At 45.1% G+C, this 25,389-nt stretch overlaps 1 protein-coding gene across 1 annotated transcript in view; it reads left to right on the forward strand.

The window, feature by feature from the left end:
* The window catches only part of LOC147666710 (actin-related protein 3B-like), a 605,074-nt gene that overhangs the window by 13,255 nt on the left and 566,430 nt on the right, over positions 1-25,389 (forward strand). The gene's annotated exons all lie outside the window — the stretch shown is intronic.

Consider the following 25,389-nt stretch of genomic DNA (forward strand, 5'->3'; position numbering starts at 1 on the left):
AGCCGCTAGTCGAGCAACGGACCAGCGGAGGCAGCAACAGGAATGACGGCAGCAACAGCGGTAATACGTGACTCCTCCTACAGGTAAGCCAGAGCATGAGTGTATGAAAAATAATTTTAAACTAAAACTCATCAATCAATGAAGAGGCCCTTTCACTTAAAGTCAGACCTATTGGCTTTGCCAATGCTTGCTTTGTTTTGAAAATGTGATCACCCTGTTCAAGACAACAATGTTGGTTGCTCTACTGAATACACATAAATAAATAACTAAAATGGGCTTTAACAAAAAAGTATACGTAATATCATACTTCACTCCTTTAGTGTAACAGTCACCTACATAGAAATTGCAGGAGCAAGTGAAGTTCATTGCAAGATTGTCACCTAGTCAGAATTGAATACTAGCACTGCAGCAGTATTTTAATAGAACTGTGTGTATACTCATTTCCAGAAGGCAACTTTGTTGGCATTAGAGAAGACCATTGTCAGATGAAAAGCAGACAAGTTTATCCATTTGGTTGCTCCCCCTACTGATATCCACTGCGCGCTCTGTAGTGTACTGTCATTTGTTTACAAGCAACCATCTTTTAAATACAGCTGCATTCTAGGAGAATATATATGTTGCCCCACACTCACTTGTGGTGTGCTTTTTAACCCACAATGTGTGGACTGGAACAGTCCTCACAGAGTTGGTAAATCATGACAAAACCAGACAAACACCACCTCTGTGAAGACTATCGTGCTGCGGGGACCGGACCTCGTAATGTGTTTAGGTACTTTCAAGCGATTGAATAAAAAATCATAAAAGCTCAGTTATATTTTCTATGGGCTGCAGTAAAACGACTTCAATATTAAGACACAGGTAGAGTTAGAATATTAAATATACCGTCCATTATGGTCAGTGACCTCATGGCAGTAGCCATTCTGAAGTTATATTAAGGGTTACCAGGGAAAGGAATTCCTCTGATTTTTCACTATTAAAACTATTGCTCCCTTTTGATGAATCTCTACAAAGTTTTGCAGACCTCTTCTTCCTTCTACATTGGAGGATGATGCAAAGTTTCTCAGTGAATGGTAAAGGGGCTACAAAGATAAAAGAGGGGGTTCTAGAACGTGTTTTTCCACCAATGCATTTCCCATAGACTTCGTGTTATGTGTAGAGTGGAAATGGCTGAACGGGCTTGCATGAAATTTGGCAGGATTAGATCTTATTGTGCACAGATGATCCTTTTGGGTACTAGAGGTAAGTAGGGTAAGTATTTTTTAAGTCATGTGGCATTTAAACTTAGTAATATCTGTTGCCGTGTACATAGTGATGACATGTCTTTATGTGATTGGCTAATGACTGCCTTTACAAAAGTAAAAGGGAGCAATGTTGTTTTTAGGTGCACTTTGAAAGTGTTCTACGTTTCACCTTTACATGTAGATAAGTATTAGGTTTGATATTTTCCCCTACATATTACCACTTTGTTTACATGGGAATAGGGAAAAAAATGTCTACGTTTTCTTATATTAAAAGAAATTACCTACTGGCAGTCTCCAGTAGGTAGTTATAGTTAGGACCTAGTTTCCATAGGAAATCTGCAACATTCTATTTGGAATAACTTTGGCGCCGGTAGACGAATCTTCGCGAAATTCTCCCAGAAGATGGCCTGCTCCGTTCCAGTCATTCTCTGAAAGTTTGGGGGTGATTTGTAAAGCGGGAGCCAAGAAAAAGGGGGGGGGCCCAAAACGTGTTTTCCCCATGCAATTTTCCATAGGGACCTTTAAGATGGGCTACAGCCTGAACTGCTGAACGGAATGACACCAAATTCGGTAGAAAGGTCTGGTTTGATTCGCAGATGTCTCTTTTTGTTAAATGGTGTAAATCTGTGCAGTAGTGCCTGAGAAAATCAAAAGTAAAATCAGAGATATATCTATAGATGAAGTACCGTCCGAGGATTATACGCGTACCCTTACGAGCACGAGCTGCTTGCTAATTGGCTGTCAACTGGCTGTCAACACTCCAAACCAGGAAGTGTTGGCAGCCATCTTGTGCCTCGGTAGAACAGAGGCAGAAGAAAATAGAAAAAGAAACGCGAAAAAAAGGAAAAGGGGGCAGGGTAGAAACACCCTGATCCCCTAGTCCCACAAGGACCCCCCAATTTTTTTTTTAAATCGCGGCATGCATGTAGGGTGCGCGTACCCTGCTGATCCCAACAAAAAAATGAAGCGCGGCTCCCATGCTTTAATGTAAATTAGCTCCCGGGAGGCCAAATCCCGGGGGCCTTATAAAAAAAAAGTGTGGGGGGTCCAATCCCCCCCACACTGCCCCGGGGACCACCACCCCAGGGCTTAAATGTATAATGAGGGGGGCTTTTAAGGCCCCCTGAGCCCCGGTGACCTCCACCCCGGGCTTTAATATGATGTATGCGGGGGGCTCAGTGCCCCCCGCAGCCCCGGGGTCCGCTACGCCCCGGGGCTTCTTTTTAAACAAAAAATAATTAAAAAACGTGTGTGGGGGGCTCAAGCCCCCCCAGCCCCGGGGACCACCACCCCCGGGGCTTTTAATGTTGGGAGGGAGCCCGCGCGCCCCCCGCCTGGAGACTTGTGGTGGCCCTAGGGACCGCCACCCCCCAGGGCCGGCTCCTGCAGTGTCCCGGGGTGCCCACCCCCGGGACACTGTAGTTTGCTACAGCGAGGCTCCTGCCCTACCATAGCAAACTGCTTTGGTTTTTGAAAGAGAGAGCAGGAAACCTGCTCTCTCTTTCAAAAACCAAAGCTGATTGCTTTTCTACATGTGGCATGTTAGCTGCTCCCCATGCAGAAAAGCAATGTCGGCTCCCGCATTATGCGGGGAGCCGGCAGGGACCGTGGGGGGCTTGGGGACCCCCCACAGTCCCCAACGGAGAGGGCTAGGCCCCAGGGGATGGTGTCCCCGGGTCCTTAAGTGGCCTGAGGAGGGGGTCTATGCAGCCCCCCTCCTTAAAATTATTTTAAAAAATGTGTCATGCCCCGGGGGATGTGGTGCCCGGGGCCTGGAATTAGCCACAGGAGGGGGGACACGCAGCCCCCTTCCTGTAAAAAAAATAAATATTTGAGGGCCAGGCCCTGGGGGATGGGGTCCCCAGGGCCCCCAAATTCTTTTTTTATTTTTTAAACCGGATCGAGGAGGAGGCCACGCCCCAGCGTTTGCACAGTGGTGAAGGTAGGGGGCGGGGTTTGAGATGACGGATTGCACCACTCTGCAAACTAAATTGGGGGATTAAGTCCCCTTGAATACTGAGGTCCCTGGGGGCCAACTAGCCCACCAGGAACCTCCACTATTCGCAAGCGGGCTGCGTTGCATAGAGGTGTTACAAGGGGTGTGGCCTCATTACACCTCTCTGCAACGCAGCCCCCTTGTGCATACTGGAGGTTCCTGCCCCCCAGTATTCAAGGGGATTTACTCCCCCAACTTAGAACGTGCCACGGGGCGCGTTTGCACAGTGGTGAAGGGAGGGGGCGGGGCTTGAGGTGATGTTTGTGCAAACACGCCTTGTGGCGCGTTTTAAGTTGAGGAATTAATTCCTCTTCAATCCAGAGGTCCCCTAGGGGCCAACTAGCCCACCAGGTACCTCCAGTAAGCACCACGGAGCTGCGTTGCAGAGTGTTGTAAAAAGGTGAGTGGCCTCTGATCACCTCTCTGCAACGCAGCTCCCTGGTGCATACTGGAGGTACCTGGTGGGCTAGTTGGCCCTTCGGGGACCTCTGGATTGAATAGGAATTAATTCCCCAACTTAAAATGCGCCACAGGGCGTGTTTGCACGCATGTCACCTCAGGCCCTGCCCCCTTCCTTCACTATTGAGCAAAATATTCCTCTAAAATCAGCCGGACTACAAATTCTAATTTACTCACCTGTTATCGGGAGAGACCTCAGTGCTGCATCTTTCAGCCCACTACTGATCCTGAAAAACAATTCTAACATACTTACATTAACTTGAATTTTCTTTCATAGGCTAACATTGACAGGTTTCACTTGGATATTGGAAGTGTGGAGTTTTGGAACTTTAAAAAATTCCTCTAAAATCAGCAGAACTACGAATTCTGATTTACTCACCTGTTATCAGGAGAGAACTCAGTGCTGCGTCTTTCAGCCCACTACTGATCCTGAAAAGTAATTCTAACCATACTTACAGTAACAGTAACATTATGATGTAATATGTGACGTCAGCAGCAGTGCATTGCGGGCGGGCGAGTTATAGTTAGCTGAACTAACTATAACGGGGGAATTTCAATGGTTTTGTATGAGTGAAATATCCAGCTAACTATAACATGTGTGAAACCTATGGTTTTTCAGTGAATTACTAAGGTTTTTTAAATGCTAATTCCTAACTATAATGTGAAAATATATATATATATATATATATATATATATATATATATATATGGAGTACCACAGTAGTACCTTGGGACTACCGTTTGCAAAAAAATAAATAGGAAAAAAATAAACTATAGTGACTATAGTGTTCTACTGTGTATTTTTCAATTTTAACATATTTAAATCTTCACTAAAAGTCCACTGAGACGCAGCAAAATGCAGAATGTGACAAAATATGTTATAAATGACATGGCTGCCTTTTACGTTTGGTGAACACAGCCATTAGCCAATCACATACTGCCTTATCAAATGCATGTTCCACAGTATACCACACATTTACAGCTTTTACTTTATCACTGCTTACATTATATTATTCACACATACTACCAAAAATTATCACTTACCCCAAATAATCTATTTTCCTACCACATTAAATCTACATCCATTAGCACTCTCTCACTGGTATAGTCACCACACTCCACTGTACACCACTACACTCAATGCTATTACACTCTACGACATTCCACTCTACATCAATCTGCTATACGCCACTCCACTCTATAATATTACACTGTACGCTAATTCACTCCACTCCACTCTATGCCACTCTACTCTGCAACACTACACAGTATGCTATTATTCTCTATGCCACTCCATTTTATGACACTACTCAAGTGTATGCCAAAACACTGTATGGCCTTACACTCAACCACTCTGTTGTGTGATATTTTAGTGTACGCATCTCCATTCTACAGCACTACACTCGACACTATTCAACTCTAGCCCACTCCACTGTACGCCACTAAACACTATGCTATTCCACTTTACGCCACTCCTCTCTACAACACTACACTCTAACCCCCACATGCATCAAGCATTTTTGGAGTCGCAAACGGTGCGATTCCTTAAAATCGGCCGTTTGCGATTCCAAAAATGCTTCTTCAGATGCATCATTATTTTTTTATGGAAATCGCTAATTTTGCGACTTTCCAGAATGCGATTGCATTTAAGGAATCGCAAATTTGCGATTCCTTAAATGCAATGCATCATTCTTTAAAAAATTGCGATTTTTAAGATTGCAAGTGCAAATTACCACGAGGTTGAACCTCATGGTAAATTGCGAAAAATGTTAAAAATGGTCTAATTTACATTTTAAACAATGTCATGTTACAGACACACATGTCCTTAGGACATGTGTGTGTGAAACATACATTTAAAAAAACATTTCAGGGGTGCAGGGGGGGTCCTTTGGACCCCCCCCTGCACCCATGGAATGCATCAACATTATGCGAATTCAAAATTGCGAATTCGCTATTCCCATTGATTCCTATGGGCCAAAAGGCCAAAATATGATGTATGCGGGGGGCTCAGTGCCCCCCGCAGCTCCGGGGTCCGCTACGCCCCGGGGCTTCTCTTTAAACAAAAAATAATTAAAAAACCTGTGTGGGGGGCTCAAGCCCCCCCAGCCCCGGGGACCACCACCCCCGGGGCTTTTAATGTTGGGAGGGAGCCCGCGCGCCCCCCGCCTGGAGACTTGTGGTGGCCCTAGGGACCGCCACCCCCCAGGGCCGGCTCCTGCAGTGTCCCGGGGTGCCCACCCCCGGGACACTGTAGTTTGCTACAGCGAGGCTCCTGCCCTACCATAGCAAACTGCTTTGGTTTTTGAAAGAGAGAGCAGGAAACCTGCTCTCTCTTTCAAAAACCAAAGCTGATTGCTTTTCTACATGGGGCATGTTAGCTGCTCCCCATGCAGAAAAGCAATGTCGGCTCCTGCATTATGCGGGGAGCCGGCAGGGACCGTGGGGGGCTTGGGGACCCCCCACAGTCCCCAACGGAGAGGGCTAGGCCCCAGGGGATGGTGTCCCCGGGTCCTTAAGTGGCCTGAGGAGGGGGGCTATGCAGCCCCCCTCCTTAAAATTATTTTAAAAAATGTGTCATGCCCCGGGGGATGTGGTGCCCGGGGCCTGGAATTAGCCACAGGAGGGGGGACACGCAGCCCCCTTCCTGTAAAAAAAAAAAATATTTGAGGGCCAGGCCCTGGGGGATGGGGTCCCCAGGGCCCCCAAATTCTTTTTTTATTTTTTAAACCGGATCGAGGAGGAGGCCACGCCCCAGCGTTTGCACAGTGGTGAAGGTAGGGGGCGGGGTTTGAGATGACGGATTGCACCACTCTGCAAACTAAATTGGGGGATTAGGTCCCCTTGAATACTGAGGTCCCTGGGGGCCAACTAGCCCACCAGGAACCTCCACTATTCGCCAGCGGGCTGCGTTGCATAGAGGTGTTACAAGGGGTGTGGCCTCATTACACCTCTCTGCAACGCAGCCCCCTTGTGCATACTGGAGGTTCCTGCCCCCCAGTATTCAAGGGGATTTACTCCCCCAACTTAGAACGTGCCACGGGGCGCGTTTGCACAGTGGTGAAGGGAGGGGGCGGGGCTTGAGGTGATGTTTGTGCAAACACACCCTGTGGCGCGTTTTAAGTTGAGGAATTAATTCCTCTTCAATCCAGAGGTCCCCTAGGGGCCAACTAGCCCACCAGGTACCTCCAGTAAGCACCACGGAGCTGCGTTGCAGAGTGTTGTAAAAAGGTGAGTGGCCTCTGATCACCTCTCTGCAACGCAGCGCCCTGGTGCATACTGGAGGTACCTGGTGGGCTAGTTGGCCCTTCGGGGACCTCTGGATTGAATAGGAATTAATTCCCCAACTTAAAATGCGCCACAGGGCGTGTTTGCACGCATGTCACCTCAGGCCCTGCCCCCTTCCTTCACTATTGAGCAAAATATTCCTCTAAAATCAGCCGAACTACAAATTCTAATTTACTCACCTGTTATCGGGAGAGACCTCAGTGCTGCATCTTTCAGCCCACTACTGATCCTGAAAAACAATTCTAACATACTTACATTAACTTGAATTTTCTTTCATAGGCTAACATTGACAGGTTTCACTTGGATATTGGAAGTGTGGAGTTTTGGAACTTTAAAAAATTCCTCTAAAATCAGCAGAACTACGAATTCTGATTTACTCACCTGTTATCAGGAGAGAACTCAGTGCTGCGTCTTTCAGCCCACTACTGATCCTGAAAAGTAATTCTAACCATACTTACAGTAACAGTAACATTATGATGTAATATGTGACGTCAGCAGCAGTGCATTGCGGGCGGGCGAGTTATAGTTAGCTGAACTAACTATAACGGGGGAATTTCAATGGTTTTGTATGAGTGAAATATCCAGCTAACTATAACATGTGTGAAACCTATGGTTTTTCAGTGAATTACTAATGTTTTTTAAATGCTAATTCCTAACTATAATGTGAATATATATATATATATATATATATATATATATATATATATATATATATATATATATATATATATATATATATATATATATATATATATATATATATATATATATATATATATATATATATATATATATATATGGAGTACCACAGTAGTACCTTGGGACTACCGTTTGCAAAAAAATAAAGAGGAAAAAAATAAACTATAGTGACTATAGTGTTCTACTGTGTATTTTTCAATTTTAACATATTTAAATCTTCACTAAAAGTCCACTGAGACGCAGCAAAATGCAGAATGTGACAAAATATGTTATAAATGACATGGCTGCCTTTTACGTTTGGTAAACACAGCCATTAGCCAATCACATACTGCCTTATCAAATGCATGTTCCACAGTATACCACATATTTACAGCTTTTACTTTATCACTGCTTACATTATTCACACATACTACCAAAAATTACCACTTACCCCAAATAATCTATTTTCCTACCACATTAAATCTACATCCATTAGCACTCTTTCACTGGTATAGTCACCACACTCCACTGTACACCACTACACTCAATGCTATTACACTCTACGACATTCCACTCTACATCAATCTGCTATACGCCACTCCACTCTATAATATTACACTGTACGCTAATTCACTCCACTCCACTCTATGCCACTCTACTCTGCAACACTACACAGTATGCTATTATTCTCTATGCCACTCCATTTTCGCAATTTCCATTGATTCCTATGGGCCTTTTGGCCCATAGGAATCAATGGGAATAGCGAATTCGCAATTTTGAATTCGCATAATATTTGCGATTCGTAAAAATTGCGATTTTTTCGAATCGCAAAAATTATGCACTTTCTGTGATGCATCCCGTTTTGCGAATCCATATTTGCGATTCGGTAAAAATCGCAAATTTGGAAACGCAAAACAGGAGTTTGATGCATGTGGGGGTAAGCCACTACACAGTCTGCTATTACACTGTACGCCACTGCAGTTTACCCCACTACACTTTACCCCACTCCACTCAACAGCACTCAATTCTACAACACTCCATTCTACGTTACTACACTATATGCCACTCCACTCTATGGCACTCCACTCTATGCTATTCCACTGTACGCCACTACACTGTACCTTACTTCACTCTATGTCACTTTACTCTACACTAATCCACTGTACCCTACTTCACTGTATGCTGTTACACTCTAAACCTCTCCACTCAACTTCACTCCACTCTAACTCTACCCCAATCTAGTGTATGTTGTTCTACTTTATGCCTCTCCAGTATACGCCACTCCACTCTACACTATTCCAGTCTATGCCACTTCACTGTACCTCACTCCACTGTATGTAATTCCACTGTACAACACTCCACTATAGGCCACTCTACTCTAGGCTATTCCACTGTACACCCCTCCACTCTAACATACTCCACTGTATGCCATTGCACGGTACACCACTCCACTGTACGCTATTCCACTGTCTGCTCCTCAGCTGTACAACACTCGAGTCTATGCCACTTTACTGTACGCGAATACACTGTATACCAATACACTCTACACTATTCCACAGTACGCCACTCCATGATACGCCACTCCACTCTATGCTGTTGTACTCTATGCTGCTCCACTCCATGTCACTCCACTGTGCACCACTCTAATACGTGCTATTCCGCTGTCCACCATTCTGCTGTATACCACTCCACTCTACTCTTTGCCACGCCACTGTATGCTACTACACTATACATCACTCCATTCTACACCACTCCACTGTACGCCACTCCACTCTATTCCAATCAACTCTACCCTACTACACTCTACCCTATTCCACTGAATAGCACTGCATTCTACACCATTCTACTGTACACTATCCCACTATATGCCACTCAACTCTATGTCACTACACTGTATGCCAGTAACACTCAACACTATTGCACTCTATGCCACTCTACTGTAGGTCACTCTACTGTATACAACTACACTCTATGCTATTCCTTTGTACACCACTCCACTCTAGACCGCTCCACTGTAGTTTACACTTTTCCACTGTATGCCACTCCTGTGTATGCAACTCATTCTATGCCACTTCACTTAATGCTATTCCACTGTTCGCCACTGCACTGTACCACACTCCATTCTACTTCAGTCCACTCTAGAGCACTTCACTGTACGCCATTCTACTCTGTGCCACTCCACTGTATGTCACTCCACTCTGTGCTATGCCACTGTATGCCTGTCCACTTGAACATGCTCCACTGTACAACACTACACTGTACTCCAATCCACTCTACACTATTACACTGTATGCAGCCTTTCAGAAAATGCATTCCGATCTATGCTATTTCACTCTATGCCACTCGACTGTACCCCACTCAGTATTCCACTGTACACCACGGCTCTCTACGCCACTCTACTCTTCCCCACTTCATTCTAACCCAATTTCACTCTGTGCCTCTCCAGTCTATGCTACTGCACTCTACACTAATCCACTGTATGCTACTCCACTGTAGGCTATTCCACTCTATGCAACACTACTTTAACCACTACACTATATGCTATTTCACTCTACGCTGCACCACTCCACTCTATGCCACTCCACTATACACTATTTCACTCTACGCCTCTCTACTCTATGCCATTGTACTATATGCCATTGCCCTGTATCTCACTCCACTGTATGTCGCTCCACTCTACATCTCTGCAATCTACGCCACTCCACTGTATTCTATTTCACTCCACCACATTACACTCTACGCCACTCCACTTTACGATATTCCACTCTATGCCACTCCACTATTAGACACTCCACTGTACCCCACTCCATTGTACAACACTCACTCTATGCCATTCCACTCTACACCGCTATTATATAACTATTATAACTTGCGCACCTACTTACATAGAACATTCAACTCAGTAGCCACATAACATTAACTATAATTCATGCCTTCTCCATTCACGGCTAATACTGTTTTTATATTATCTCACTCATACTATGAAAAATAACAGTATATATAAGACAGTAATGACATTTTAGATCAAATCTTTTGTGCAAATACAGTGCATGGTAGAGTGGTGAGTTATAGCTACTGCAGTAGGGCTACTGGGTTGAATACATTCTGTATGAAAGTGCACAAGTTATAATGATTTGAAGGTGTTGCATAAACTATACATTTAAGATACATTATTGGTTTAGTAATTTGAATTTTTCTGTACTGTAATGATGTGTTTTATCTAGGAACCCGAATCAATATTGCGACTTTATGCCTTTGTACGGCTATAATCAATGATATCCCTATAATGGCATAAGAATCAAATCAATATTTTAGTAAATCGCCCTTGCAGTCCAAGGCACGGCAAAAGCTACTTCCTTGGATTCCTAGAAAGCACACCGAGTTCTTTCGACACACCAAACCTCCAGCAACCTGGGAAATCCGCATTTGCTTTGTTTTGATTTGTAATAGAACTCCTGCAAGCACTGTAAGAACGGCCAGTTCTTAGTGACATCTTTATTGACGTCTTATGTCCAAACCTTACGTCAAACTCGGCACCTTTCAGGTATAAATATACCAACGATGTCTTAAGCAAGCACACAGTGGTGGTTTTGGAGCAGAGCAGCTAATCTACTTGCCGAGAGCCCAGCAGATGCGAAGAGCCCACGGACGCTGCCCCTCCTCTTTGACGCGCTGAGAAAGACGCTGTCTTTTCTCCTGCCGAGAAAATCCAGCTCCGGCGTTTCCAGCCTACCCTTGCGGGTGACTGGGATGTCGAGTCCTGAGAGAGAGATAACAGACTTCCTACATTCTATTCCCAAGGTACAGTGCTGACTAAACCCTTAGAGAGAATTCTTGAATCAGATTCTTGGCAAAAACCTACTTAACTTCAACTGCTACTTACTTACTCTTTCCCACGTATTAGGCTTAGGTCAGGTACACCGGGGTAGGCGTAGTTTAGAAGCACCAGTTGAGCACATTAGCCTATGTATATATGTATGTATATATTTTATCCATTTTAAAGTGTCTTATGGCTAAGAAACCATATTAATGCTTTTACAGTATTATTTCATAATACTCCTTTTACTGTACGTACTTTACTTTATATTAAGTATTGCAATTGTGGCAATTCATTTCTCTTGCATGAGAAGGAAGACTGCTCAATAAATAATACCTTTTATTGAAAACGCCCGTCTCTCTCTACTCTGCACTCTGGTGAAACTAAGAACGCACATCTGACTGAGTGAAATAGCTGTCTATTGTTTTCACACGACTCTAGAGATTTACTCTTATTCTGAGGGAGCAAAGTTGTCATGTTTTGACGGTTGTCGGAAGCTGAATCCCTTCTTGTCTGAGCCAGGGAAGCTGATCCCTTCCTATTCATTCAAGAAAGTTTCCAGTGACCTCTGAGCTAGCTGGGGCAAACCTAAATTAAGTCTAACATAGTCAGTAGAGACCTAGAAGACCTCAGTCCTACGTCTACACTGCTGTTTATGTTATACCAATGCGCAGGGCCTATAGGGAAAATAGGAACTACACTACAGTAACTTTTCTTACTTGCTAAAGAATAAATAAAGTTTTCCTCGCTATAACAAAGGTTTAACGTTTGTATTTTTCATTGAATATCTATCTATCTATCTATCTATCTATCTATCTAGGTATATATATATATATATATATATATATTCACTTAAAAAACCATAGGTTTCAGGCCTTATATAGTTAGAAATTAGCACTTGAAAAACCATTGAAATTGCTCCTATATAGTTAGTTGTACTAACTATATTTCGCGCACCCGCAATCCACTGCTGATGATGTCACATATTACATCATTCATGACATGGTCAGTGACATCACTGATGACATCACTGATGACATCTCAAATGACATCACTGATGACATCACTGATGACATCTCATTTGACATCACTGATGACATCACTGATGACATCATCCAGTGACTGTGTGTTTCTGTAAAGTTTAAATATTTTTTACATATTGAAGAATGAGTGGATGTATAAGTGTCTGGATGAAGGATTTAGTAGGTGCGTGACTGACTGTATGAGTGAGTGATTAAATGTGTCTTACTAAATGCATGGGTTAGTGACTAAACTGTCTGAATGTGTGCATCAGTATGTCTGTTGTTGTGTAAGCTGCTGCATGTGTTGATCAGTAGCTATATGAGTGGCTATATGGGTTATTGATTGGTTGCCCAAGTATTTGAATGGGAGACTGAGTGTGTGTGTGGGTGGCTGGGAGGTGTGTGACTCTGTGCATAGATGTGTGAGCAGTTGATTTACTAGGTGTATGAGTTCAAGAGTGCATGTTGAAACAGCTATATGGGCGGTTGACTGTCTGCATGGGTGTGTTGGTGAGTGAATGGATAGCTCAGTGCTACATGTCCAAGTAAGTACATATGTAAAACACAGTGCATGTGAGAGTTGGCATATATAAATGACTATATATGAGAGCCAGTGAATGTGCGAGTGGCTGTATGGATCATTGTGTACTTGTATCAGTGATTGTATAATTGAGTAAGTGTGTGTTAGTATATGTTTGAATAAGTAAGGTGTTGTGTGTATAACTGTATAGTTGAGGAAATGGAAGTGTGATTGATTCTTTGCATGACTGACTAGGTGTGTGAGTAACTCCATGGATGAGTGGCAGTGTGTGAGTGTCTGTATAGGTGTATGAGTGCATATGATAGTGTTGTATTGATGAGTGACTGTATGTATGAGTGATTCTATGGGTGAATGAGTGAATGTGTGTGTAGACCTAGGAATCAGTGAGTGCGTATGTAGTAACTGGTATTGGTGTGTCAATGGTTTCAAGAATGGTAGTCTGTATTTAACAGTGGGTGTATCAAATGTTATATTAGAGTGTGAGGAGGTGCATTGTATTATCACATGCAAGATATCATCAGTGATGTGATCAGTGATGTCAAATGAGATGTCATCAGTGATGTCATCAGTGATGTCATTTGAGATGTCATCAGTGATGTCATCAGTGATGTCACTGACCATGTCATGAATGATGTAATATGTGACATCATAAGCAGTGGATTGATGGTGCGCGAAATATAGTTAGTACAACTAACTATATAGGAGCAATTTCAATGGTTTTTTAAATGCTAATTCCTAACTATATAAGGCCTGAAACCTATGGTTTTTAAGTGAATTTGCAAGGTTTTTAAAATGCTAATTCCTAACTATATAAGGCCTGAAACCTATGGTTTTTTAAGTGAATTTGCAAGGTTTTTTAAATGCTAATTCCTAATTATATAAGGCCTGAAACCTATGGTTTTTTAAGTGAATTTGCAAGGTTTTTTAAATGCTAATTCCTAACTATATCAGGCATCAAACCTATATTTCTTTTCAATCAATTTCAAAGGTTTTGTAAATGCTAATTCTATTAGCGGATAACTTTTATATATGTTATTATCCTTCTGGGACCACCTGAGCAGCCATCTTGTTTCTCAGGAGAAGTGAGGCACAAGAGAGCACAAAACAAGAGTGGAAAACGCAAAAAGGGGGCAGGGTTGAGAACCCCGGACCCCCTAGCCCTTCTCAGGGGGTCCCAGAAGGGCCACCAAGTGCAATTTTGTTTTTAAATTTTTTTGCCCTTGGGGGTCCTTTCGGGACCCCCTGAGAAGGGCTAGAGGGTTGGGGGGTCTCTACCCTGCCCCCTTTTCGTGTTTTCCACTCTTGTTTTGGGCTCTCTTGTGCCTCAGTTCGTCTGAAAAACAAGATGGTGGCCAACACTTTCTGGTTTGGACAGTTTGAAATGTTGACAGTCGACTGCCAGCCAATCAGAAACTCTCTAGCGCATGTAAGGGTAGGCGCACGTATGCGTACGGTGAGCGCATATAGATATATAATTTGCTCAAATTCAATTTTCTCAACAACTACTGTAGGGATTTTTACCAAATATAGAAAAGGCACTACTGCATACCTGTCCCAACCATTTTGCGAAGTTTGGTGTAATTCCGTTCAGCCGTTCGGGCTGTAGCCGTGTCTGAAGGTCCCATAGAAAATGCCATTTGAATTCAAATTCAATTTTCTCAAGAACTACTGGAGGGATTTTCACCAAACATAGCAAAGGCACATCTGCATACCAGGCCCTACAATTTTGCCAAGTGTGGTGTAATTCCATTCAGCCGTTCGGGCTGTAGCAGTGTCTAAAGGTCCCTATGGAAATGAACATGAAAAAAACACGTTTTGGGACCCCCGTTCGGCCCCCGCTTGACGAATCCCCCCGAAACTTTCAGGGAAGGAGCGGAGCGGAGCTGGCCAAAATTCTGGAAAATTACACACAGATTCCTCAATCGGCGCCAAAGTTATTCCCAATAGAATGTTGAGCGCATGTAGATATATAATTTGCTCAAATTCAATTTCTCAACAACTACTGGAGGGATTTTCACCACATATAGAAAAGTCACTAATTCCGTTCAGCCTGTAGCCGTGTCTAAAGGTCCCATAGAAAATGCCATTTGAAAAATGTCAAATTCAATTTTCTCAAGAACTACTGGAGGGATTCTCACCAAACATACAAAAGGCACTGTTGCATACAAGTCCCCACCATTTTGCCAAATCTGGTGTAATTCTGTTCAGCCGTTCGAGCTGTAGCCTTGTCAGAATGTCCCTATGGAAATTAACATGGGGAAAACACGTTTTGGGACCCCCCTTTTTTCTCGGCCCCCGCTTGACGAATCCCCCCGAAACTTTCAGGGAAGGAGCGGAGTGCAGCGAGGCCAATTTAAGGAAAATTACAGGCAGATCCCTCAATCGGCGCCAAAGTTATTTCCAATAGAATGTTCAGAATTTCCTATGGTAACTAGGTCCTAACTATATATACCTAGTGGCTATCGCCAGTAGGTAATATATATATATATATATATTACCTACTGGCTATCGCCAGTAGGTATATATAGTTAGAATTTTTTCTCTATGGGACTTTTGAAAATTCTATGTCTAATAACTTTGGCGTTTGTGGACGGAATCGGCTGAAATTTTCAGGAAAATGGCACATTTTGATTCTGAGCAGCCCCTGAAAATTTGGGGGGGTTTCGTCAAGGGGGGGCTGAGAAAAAAGGGGGGTCCCAAAACGCGTTTTTCCCATGTTAATTTCCATAGGGCGGTTGGACTCACTTTTAGCTCGAACGGCTGAATGGATTTGCACGAAACTTGGCAAAATTGTAGGGACTGTTAGCCCGATGTGCCTTTGCTAGGTCTCAATATATGTGCTCCAGTAGTTTTTGAGAAATTAACGTTCAAACCAAGATATATATCTGTAACAGCGCTCTGGGCAGCGATCCGGTCCGCTTACTTTTCGCTTATCGGAACTTTGCGCGCAGAAAGCTGATTGGCTCTCCGGTGTCTGTCAACATTCTAAACAGTCCGGAGCGGACGCCATCTTGTCTCTCGGTAGGATCGAGAGAGAAGAAGAGGTGGAAAACGAAAGGGGAATTTAATGAAAGGGGGCAAGGTATCCCCCTCTTGACCCCCTAGGAATGTTGTTGGGGTTATTAAAGGGTCCCGTGGGGAAAATAAAAAAAAAATGATTTTTCACGGTAGAAGCGCGGCCGCGAACTGGTAGCGAAACGGGAATTCGCCATTTTGTGCTTCGTTAATTAAATTACTAGTTATAAGTGGGTGCGGGAGACGTATCCTAATCCCCTATGTTTCCTGAGGGTGGCTGAGGAGGCTGATATATGTTGATACATCTCTTCCAGCGGCTGTGCGTGAGCTTTTTTTTTTTTTTTGCTGCGTGACAGTCCGGAGCGGCCGCCATCTTGTCTCTCGGTAGGATCGAGAGAGAAGAAAAGGTGAAAAACTAAGGGGGAATTTAATGAAAGGGGGCAAGGTATCCCCCTCTTGACCCCCTAGGAATGTTGTTGGGGTTATTAAAGGGTCCCGTGGGGAAAATAAAAAAAAAAATATTTTTCACGGTAGAAGCGCTTCACGGGCCGCGAACTGGGCCGCAAACTGGTAGCGAAACGGGAATTCGCCATTTTGTGCTTCGTTAATTAAAGTACTAGGTATAAGGGGGTGCGGGAGACGTATCCTAATCCCCTATGTTTCCTGAGGGTGGCTGAGGAGGCTGATATATGTTGATACATCTCTTCCAGCGGCTGCGCTCTCTTGCCTTTTTTCGAATGCCACAATTTTGTCGTGCACGGCAGCCATTTTAGATGCCAGGCTGGTCCCAGGATATCACCTAACCCTGCGGATGTAGTTTATGGCCCCAGCTGTAGAGAATTCAGACATGCCAATCCTCCTGATTTAGGCGTGTGACTACTGATTTCAGTGCTAGTCTCCCGCCTCCCGATTTCTGCAAGCAAAAACCCGGGGGCATATTACGAACAACTAGCGATAATTTTTGTCTCTAACTTGTTTAGAGACAAAAATTATCGCCGCACATCGGCGATTTTTATCGCAGATAAACCTTGCTATTATCGCAGAAAAGTCAGCGATATTCATGTATTATTGACCTAATGCTCTTAGCCATGTTATCCACCTCCCATTGGATAACATGGCTAAGAACTGCTCAGGGCAGGTGTTAGATTTTGGAGATATTCGCGCTTAGCGCGAATATCTCCAAAAGTTGGTAATAGAAGGTAGCGATGTTAGGGACTGTTTCCAGTCGCTAACATCTTGGCACGCCACTTTGCATGTCATTAGTGATAAATATCACTGACATGCAAAGCGGGGCCCAAGATGGTCGCTATCTCCTTTTAGCTGTCACTAACTGGTGTTAGCGACAGCTTGGTAATAGGGAGATAATTTTATCTCCGCTTTCATGGCTTTTAAAGCCAAAAAAGCGGAGATAAACCCCCTTGATAATATGCCCCACGATTCCTTGGGGGTTTCAGCCGACAGGGCTTGCTATTGTGTTACATGGTAATTTTTCCATGAAACGTCAGAGGGTCGATGCAGGGGTTCTAGAAGAGGTGATAAACCATTTAAGCCTCATGAACAAGCGCATGGTCTTTTAAAGATTTGTGAAGTACTCGGGGCGGCGGTGTGTGTGTGCCCTCTTTCAGGAGCGGGCGGGGGGGCACTGCCAGCAACTTGCCAGGTCAGGTAGTGTTCAACACGTGCATCACCCTTTCTCTGCCTGCTATTGCGCTCCATGCTTCGGAAAGGTAAGAAAAAGAACGTGCATTTGAGTTTGAAATGTCCGATCCTGCAGCAGCACACTTCCAAAGCCCACACATGACAATAACCCGATTCAAGGCCCCATTCACCCGTTTTTCAAAAAATAGATAACACTCCAACAAATTAAGGTTATAAAACTTTATTAACTTTTAACGATAATGAACAGAACAAAAACTAAAAACATTTAAACATTTCTTAACACAAAAAGCAACAATGGTTAGAAGCTGTCTTTTGTGCGAATAGTCCCAAGGCAGCACAACGTGCAGAGTTCTGGACGGCACCCAGGTGATGTCGCCTGGGTGCCGCACTGGTTTAGGGATCCTACAATGCTGCTCCGAAAATTGGCGTGGGGCGTCCCGGGTGGGGCGGGGGGAGGCGTCGTCAGTAGCGGTCTGTTGTGCGAATAGTCCCAAGGCAGCACAACGTGCAGAGTTCTGGACGGCACCCAGGTGATGTCGCCTGGGTGCCGCACTGGTTTAGGGATCCTACAATGCAGCACAGAAAAACAGCGTGGGGCGTCCCGGGTGGTGCGGGGGGAGGCCTCGTCAGTAGCGGTCTGTGTCCAGTGTCACATGGCTGACACAACATGTACGACAGGCACCCAGGTGATGTCCAGTAAACTGCCGCACTGGTTTTGGTATCCTACAATGCTGCTCCGAAAATTGGCGTGCGGCGGCCCGGGGGGGGAGGCGGCGTGAACGGGCCTCCCCAGGTGGCGGCCATCTAGCTGAGTTGCGCTCGCTCTTGCGGCCACAGCGTCTCGCTCACCATGTTGTGGAGTTGCTCCCACTCTTGCAGTGCAGCGATAGGCGGCTGCCACATGGCTGTCAAAATGGCGGACGGCTCCTCGGTTTTGGGCCTGGTCCACTGAAATGGCCCTGGGACACCTTGGAACTCGGACGCTTGCCTGCTAGGGCTTGGGCTCCATTCTCGAAAAGCGTCCCCTCAGCCGTGAAGATTGTATAAAAGTCTTGGGGGCCCCCGACTCCCGCAGGCTTCCGGTGGGGAGCGGCTGCCATGATTGCTCGCGGAATGACCACGACGGAGCCACGAGATGGTGGTGCTCTCATGCTGACGCCAGCTTCAGTCTGAATGATCCAGAAACAAGGTGGGGCTTTCATCGTTTGGGAAAAAAAAATGTTCTAAACCAATGAAAAGTGTTATTTTTAGGTCATATGACCAAGCCTTCCATCTTTAGGAAACCAAAAGTAAAATGAACCAATGAAAAGTTTAATAAACAAGTCACATGACCTGTTATGCGGCATAGGGCTACAAAAAGCGTAGAAAATCCGTTGGCACGTGAGGCGGCGTCAGTAGCGGACCGGTGTGCGAATAGGCCGAAGGCAGCACAACGTGCCGAGATCCGGATGGCACCGAGGTGGTGTCCAGCAAATTGCCGTACTGGTGTGGCCATCCTACAATGCTGCGCCGAAAGACGGCGTGTCCAGCTGAGTTTCGGTCACTCTTGCGGTACAGTGACTCGAACGCGCCGAGATCCGGATGGCACCGAGGTTGTGTCCAGCAAGTTGCCGCACTGGTGTGGACATCCTACAATGCTGCGCCGAAAGTCGGTGTGGGGTGCCCCGTTGGCTTATGAGGTGATGTCAGTAGTGGACCGATGTGTGAATAGGTCGGAACCAGCACAAGGCGCCAAGATCCGAATGGCAAGTCCTGGATGTTGAGTGCCTCAGTTGAGATTTCTGAGCAGTGCTTGTAAGATTGTCTGAAGCTTATTTGCACCTGCTGCAGCTTCACTATTGCCCGAGGTGGTGTCCAGCAAATTGCCGCACTGGTGTGGCCATCCTACAATGCTGCGCCGAAAGACGGCGTGTTCAGCTGAGTTCCGGTCACTTTTGCGGTACAGTGACTCGAACGCGCCGAGATCCGGATGGCACCGAGGTTGTGTCCAGCAAATTGCCGCACTGGTGTGGCCATCCTACAATGCTGCGCCGAAAGTCGGTGTGGGGTGCCCCGTTGGCTTATGAGGTGATGTCAGTAGTGGATCGATGTGTGAATAGGTCGGAACCAGCACAAGGCGCCAAGATCCGAATGGCAAGTCCTGGATGTTGAGTGCCTCAGTTGAGATTTCTGAGCAGTGCTTGTAAGATTGTCTGAAGCTTATTTGCACCTGCTGCAGCTTCACTATTGCCCTGGTGTGGCCAAAGGTCGCACATGACATGGGCGGCCGGCTCCCGAGGTCCGGCGGAACTTTTTGCCTTTTCCTTTCTGCTTCTTTTCCTACAATCCGTTTCATCTGAAGACACGACCAGGTCCCTGAATGTGTGCAGGGGGACGCTATTGATTGAATGAAAATGGCGGCTTGACACAAAGCTGACTCAAGCGTTACTGTTGGTGCTATACAGACAAAAATTGGTTTTCAGTTTGTACATTCTTCAGGTTTTTTTTTTCCATCCAAGTCTGATTGAGAGTTTGTAGAAAAATGGCTTCAGATTTTCCACATACTACTCTTCAACATTCTTCCTAAATGTAACAATGTGAAACTCACTAGGAGAACGGCTGTTTCTGTTTCCTTTCAAAATGCTGCCAACAATATTTTCTGAATGGAAGACACCATCTTGTAGCATAAAGGGCCGAAAGGGGTTCTGGTCTGGCCGATGGTTGGTGGAGACATTTTGACTATATCTTGGACCTGCCCGGCCTCGCCCAAAATGGCGCCGGTATAAATGGGACTCGTAACTCCTTGCCCGCAAATGTATATCTAGAAAATGTTATTGTAAGTGGCCCTGTCGTATTTTAATTACAAAATGTACGTCCACCGATTCCGCAACTGTTAGACACCTTTGTTCTTGTCACCTAATGGCCCGCTCGTTACGTTCTTCTACAGTGTAAATGTCTCCTCATCATATACGATTTCAGTTTGCTCCGTGGCCGGCCCACGTGGTTATAGGCCCGTATTTGTATACTGACATTTTCACAATAAAGGTTTTTAAAACAAAACTCGGTAGTAGTATTTACATTTGTAAAGTTTTTACTTTTAGTGACTGTTTTCGAATCAGTAAAAGGCAAGTGAAATAAAGCAGTCCAATTACATGACGGAAAAAAGGTATAATATGTAGGAACGCAGTAAAGATAAATGGTCAAGGGCAGTTGTGTTTTTCATGTCTGCAACATAAAGTGATCGATAAGAATCTGATAATCAGGCGTATCGGCGACTAAGACAGCAGGCCGAATCTCTTTTACTCAACGGCTCCGTCATGGAAGGAAGAAACGCCCTTTTTCTCGAAAAAGGAATATATTTTACTTGCAAGACAGTTGTAAATTTTCCGGGAAAGTACATTAGCCTGGAATATTATAACATATGTTTGAAAAAAAAATATTGTTCGAAAATAATAAAAAGCGTAATTTTTAGGTCATATGACCAAGCTTTTCATCATTAAATTAACAAAAGTAAAATGAACCAATGAAAAGTTTTATTAACAAGTCACATGACCTGTTATGCTTACGTTACGCGCTGCGCGCCGCGCCTCGGATCACTTCCGGGTGCGCTAACGCGGCGTGTCATAAAACGCATTACGCGACAACGTAGGTCAAGAATATAGTCAAAATGTCTCCACCAACCAGCGTTCACAACACAACCCCTTTCAGCAGTCCAAAAAGTTCTGTTAAATGACAACAGAGGGGACAGGCAACAAGAACCATCAGTCAAAGAGGGGAGGGCAAGTTCTTCTCTTCCGGGTCATGTTGGGGCGCTACCGGAACTGATCGAATTGGTAGTCTATAGTGTTTCTGGATGTTTCAGACTAAAGCTGACGTCAGCATGAGACCACTACCATCTCGTAGCTCCGTCGTGGCCATTCCACGAGCAATCCTGGCAGCCGCTCCCCACCAGAAGCCTGCGGGAGTCGGAGGCCCCCAAGACTTTTGTAGAATCTTCACGGCTGAGGGGACGCTTTTCGAGAATGGGACCCAAGCCCTAGCAGACAAGCGTCCGAGTTCCAAGGTGTCCCAGGGCCATTTTAGTGGACCAGGCCCAAAACCGAAGAGCCGGCCGCCATTTTGAGAGTCCTGTGGCAGCCGCCTATCGCTGCACCGCAAGAGCGGGCGCATCTAAACTACATGGTGAGCGAGACGCTGTAGTCGCAAGAGCGGGCGGTAAACAGCTGAATGGCGGAAGAGGCACAGTGTAGCAAAAGCGGGCGGAATGGCAACTAAAACGATAAAGGGGCGCCCCACTACAGCTTGTCTTCAGGTCAAACGGATTGTGGGACAAGGTCCAGAATTGAAGAGTCATCAAAAGGCAAAAAGTTCAGCCGGACCCCGGGAGCCGGCCGCCTATGTCGGGGGCGATCTCAGGCTACACCAGTGCTATAAGACTTGGGGAGGGTGTCGGAGCCAAGCGTCTTCTCCGAGTCCATGGCCATCACACCGCCCCTCAGGGGCCTCCGTCAAGCTGTTTAGGAAGGTAACATATCACATTGTTTTCTAATGCAGTCAGGTCCACAAACGACACTCACTTACTTTGAGAATAGTGAAGCTGCAGTAGGTGGAAATAAGCTTCAGACAGTGTTACAAGCAGTGCTCAGAACTCTTAACTATGGCACCCAACATCCAGAACTTATGCTATTTGAGAATGGTAGTGACATCGAAGCATCTCAGGGACCAAAACCATTAACGTACTTTCACGTATGAAAATCTTACTTGGGGAGGGGGCAGGAGCGAAGCGCCCCCTCCCAGTCAGCGCCACCACACCGTATGTTGAAAATCTGAAGCCATCGTTCTACAAAGTCAACCAAACTTGGATTGAAAAATCTAGAAAAATGTACAAACTGAAAACCAGTTTTGGTCTGCATAGCATCAGTAGCAACGCTTGAGTCAGCTTTGTGTCAAGCCGCCATTTTGATTCAACAAAGCACAGGCATTGAAAAAGGCTGAAATTCAGAACTCTAAACTATAGCACCCAACATCCAGGAGCTTGCCATCTGGATCTTGGAGCCTTGTGCTGTTTTCGATCTATTCACACATCGGTCCACTACTGACATCATCTTATAAAACAACGTTATGTAAATAGTTTTTTAATAAAATGTTTTACCCTGTTTCTTTGCTGGTGTGTTGTCTATATTTTTAATATTTGCATAGGGTTTGTCGTTATTTTGTGCGGTATGGGTGATGGAGCCGAGCTGTCTTGCAGTCCTCATGGTGTGGAGCTCAGTTCATCTCACTATTTTCGTATTTCTCATGAAGGGTTGTTCCTAATATTTCTATTTTAGCGAGGTCAAAAAGAGATCTAATTAGTGGCCTACTGATTTTGCTCGATTACTTTTATTATTTTACACGATTTTTCACTATCTGCAAAGACTAAACAGAGTATTGCGACTTTGTGCTTGTTTGTAAATAGAGAATGATCCAAAGAGAACCAATTCTAAAACAGTAAATGCTTGGACAACAATCAATCAAATGGAGAGACAAGGAGGCACGACGGATTACAACGGGGGTAAAGGCCTGCGTTAACTACCCTTCAGTATCTGCAAAGAGAGAGTACTACTAAGACAAAAGAGGGGAGGGGGGGGGGTGCAGCGTTCAAAGCACATCAGCGTGCATAAATACGAAAATGTTTTTATCTATCACGTACTTGACATTTTAAAGCTTTTCATATTTGCTATTAAAAAACCAATGAAATTCACAGAAAAAACCATAGGTTATAGTGGATATATAGTTAGAAATTTGCATTTAGAAAACCTTGAAAATTCAATGAAAAAACCATTGGTTTTAGGCCATATATAGTTAGGAATTAGCATTTACAAAACCTTATTTTACTCGCATAAAACCATTGAAATTCCATATATAGTTAGAAGCGCTAACTATATATCGCGCACCCGCAATCCACTGCTGATGATGTCACATATTACATCATTCATGACATGGTCAGTGACATCACTGATGACATCACTGATGACATCTCAAATGACATCACTGATGACAACTCAAATGACATCACTGATGACATCTCAAATGACATCACTGATGACATTTGAGATGTCATTTGAGATGTCATCAGTGATGTCATTTGATAGTCCGGAGTGTCGTGAAATCGCGAAGTATATTTTCAAGAAGAATTACCGGGTCTCTAACATACAGGACCATGTCGTCCGCATACATCGACACAGCCAAAGATCTGAGGGGGAACTTCAACGCCGCCTCCGCATAACTCTGCCGCAAAATACAGGCCAAAGGCTCCATCATGATGGCAAACAGTAGCGGCGATAGAGGGCATCCCTGCCTCGTCCCCCTCTGTATCGGGAATGAAGAGGACACATGCCCATTAACCCTAACTCTCGCCGTGGGCGCAGTATACAATAGAGCAATTAGTGATGTGAAGAAAAGCGGCACCCCCATCCGGTGCAGGACGGTCAGCATATATTTCCACGCCACCGAATCGAAGGCCTTGGCCGCGTCAAGCATGACTGCGGCTGCAGGCAGGTCCGGCTTAAGCAGGTGTAACACCGCGAAAAGTGCCCGTAGATTATGTGTAGTGGATCTGAGGGGGATGAATCCTGATTGATCCGGCAGCACCATGACTAGCAGGAGTAAACGTAATCTCGTAGCTAACACTTTGGCAATGATTTTGACATCAGTGTTCATAAGTGAAAGGGGACGATACGAATCGCACTTATTCGGTGGTTTCCCTGGTTTAGGCAGTGCCACCAACAGTGCCTCTCTCATAGTCGCTGGAAGTCGTCCACACTCAAACGCTTCCTCCAAGACCTCTGCCAGCTGTGGAATCAGTAAATCCGCATACTTCTTATAAAATTCGGAGGGCAGCCCATCCGTGCCGGCCGCCTTCCCATTCGGAAGAGCCGCAATTGCGTCCCTGAATTCAGCTTCTGTGATATGATCCATTAGGAATTCCTGCTGACCTCTGTATAGCCATACTAAGGCGACACCCTCTAGATACCGATTCACTTCCTCCTCGTCAGCCGTTTCCCTTTGCTCATAGAGTTGCGCATAATGTTTCGAGAAGCAGGCTAAGACACCTTCTGTGTTAGTCACCACTTCCCCCGATCCTCAATCTCTTGCACCGTGCAGTGTCGTGCCCATGGATCCCTGATGCGATCCGCGAGTCCCTTCCCTGGCCTGCCCCCTTCGCCATAGTATCTAGCTGTAGCATGTTTAGACAAGAATTTCACCTCCTGCTCCGCCAACTCGTTGTACTCAGTGACTTTTGATCTGATGTCTGCAAGTATCGTGCCCTCCTCACCCCCTTCCAGTCGCCGCTCGAGGGACAACAACTCTCTTTCCAACCTGGTCATGGAGTCCCTGATGGACGTGAGTACCCCTGATCTTAGTCCTATACACGCACCTCTCACCGTCACCTTGAAGGCCTCCCACACCGTACTCATATTGTCAACGGATCCCACATTTTTAACGAAAAACTCCTCTATGATCTGTCCCAGTCGCTCAGACAACACCTGGTCAGTTAGTACCCCCGGAGACAGACGCCAAGTGAAAGGGGCCGGAGCATGCGTTGGGATCTGCAGTACTAGTGTAACCGGTGCATGATCAGAAATAGTGCGAGGCAGATGGTCAGCACCCACCACCCAACCACTCACATCTCGAGTCGCCAGCCAGAAGTCCAG

Source organism: Lissotriton vulgaris, unplaced genomic scaffold (genome assembly GCF_964263255.1).
Source record: "Lissotriton vulgaris unplaced genomic scaffold, aLisVul1.2 SCAFFOLD_485, whole genome shotgun sequence".
Classification (NCBI taxonomy): domain Eukaryota; kingdom Metazoa; phylum Chordata; class Amphibia; order Caudata; family Salamandridae; genus Lissotriton; species Lissotriton vulgaris.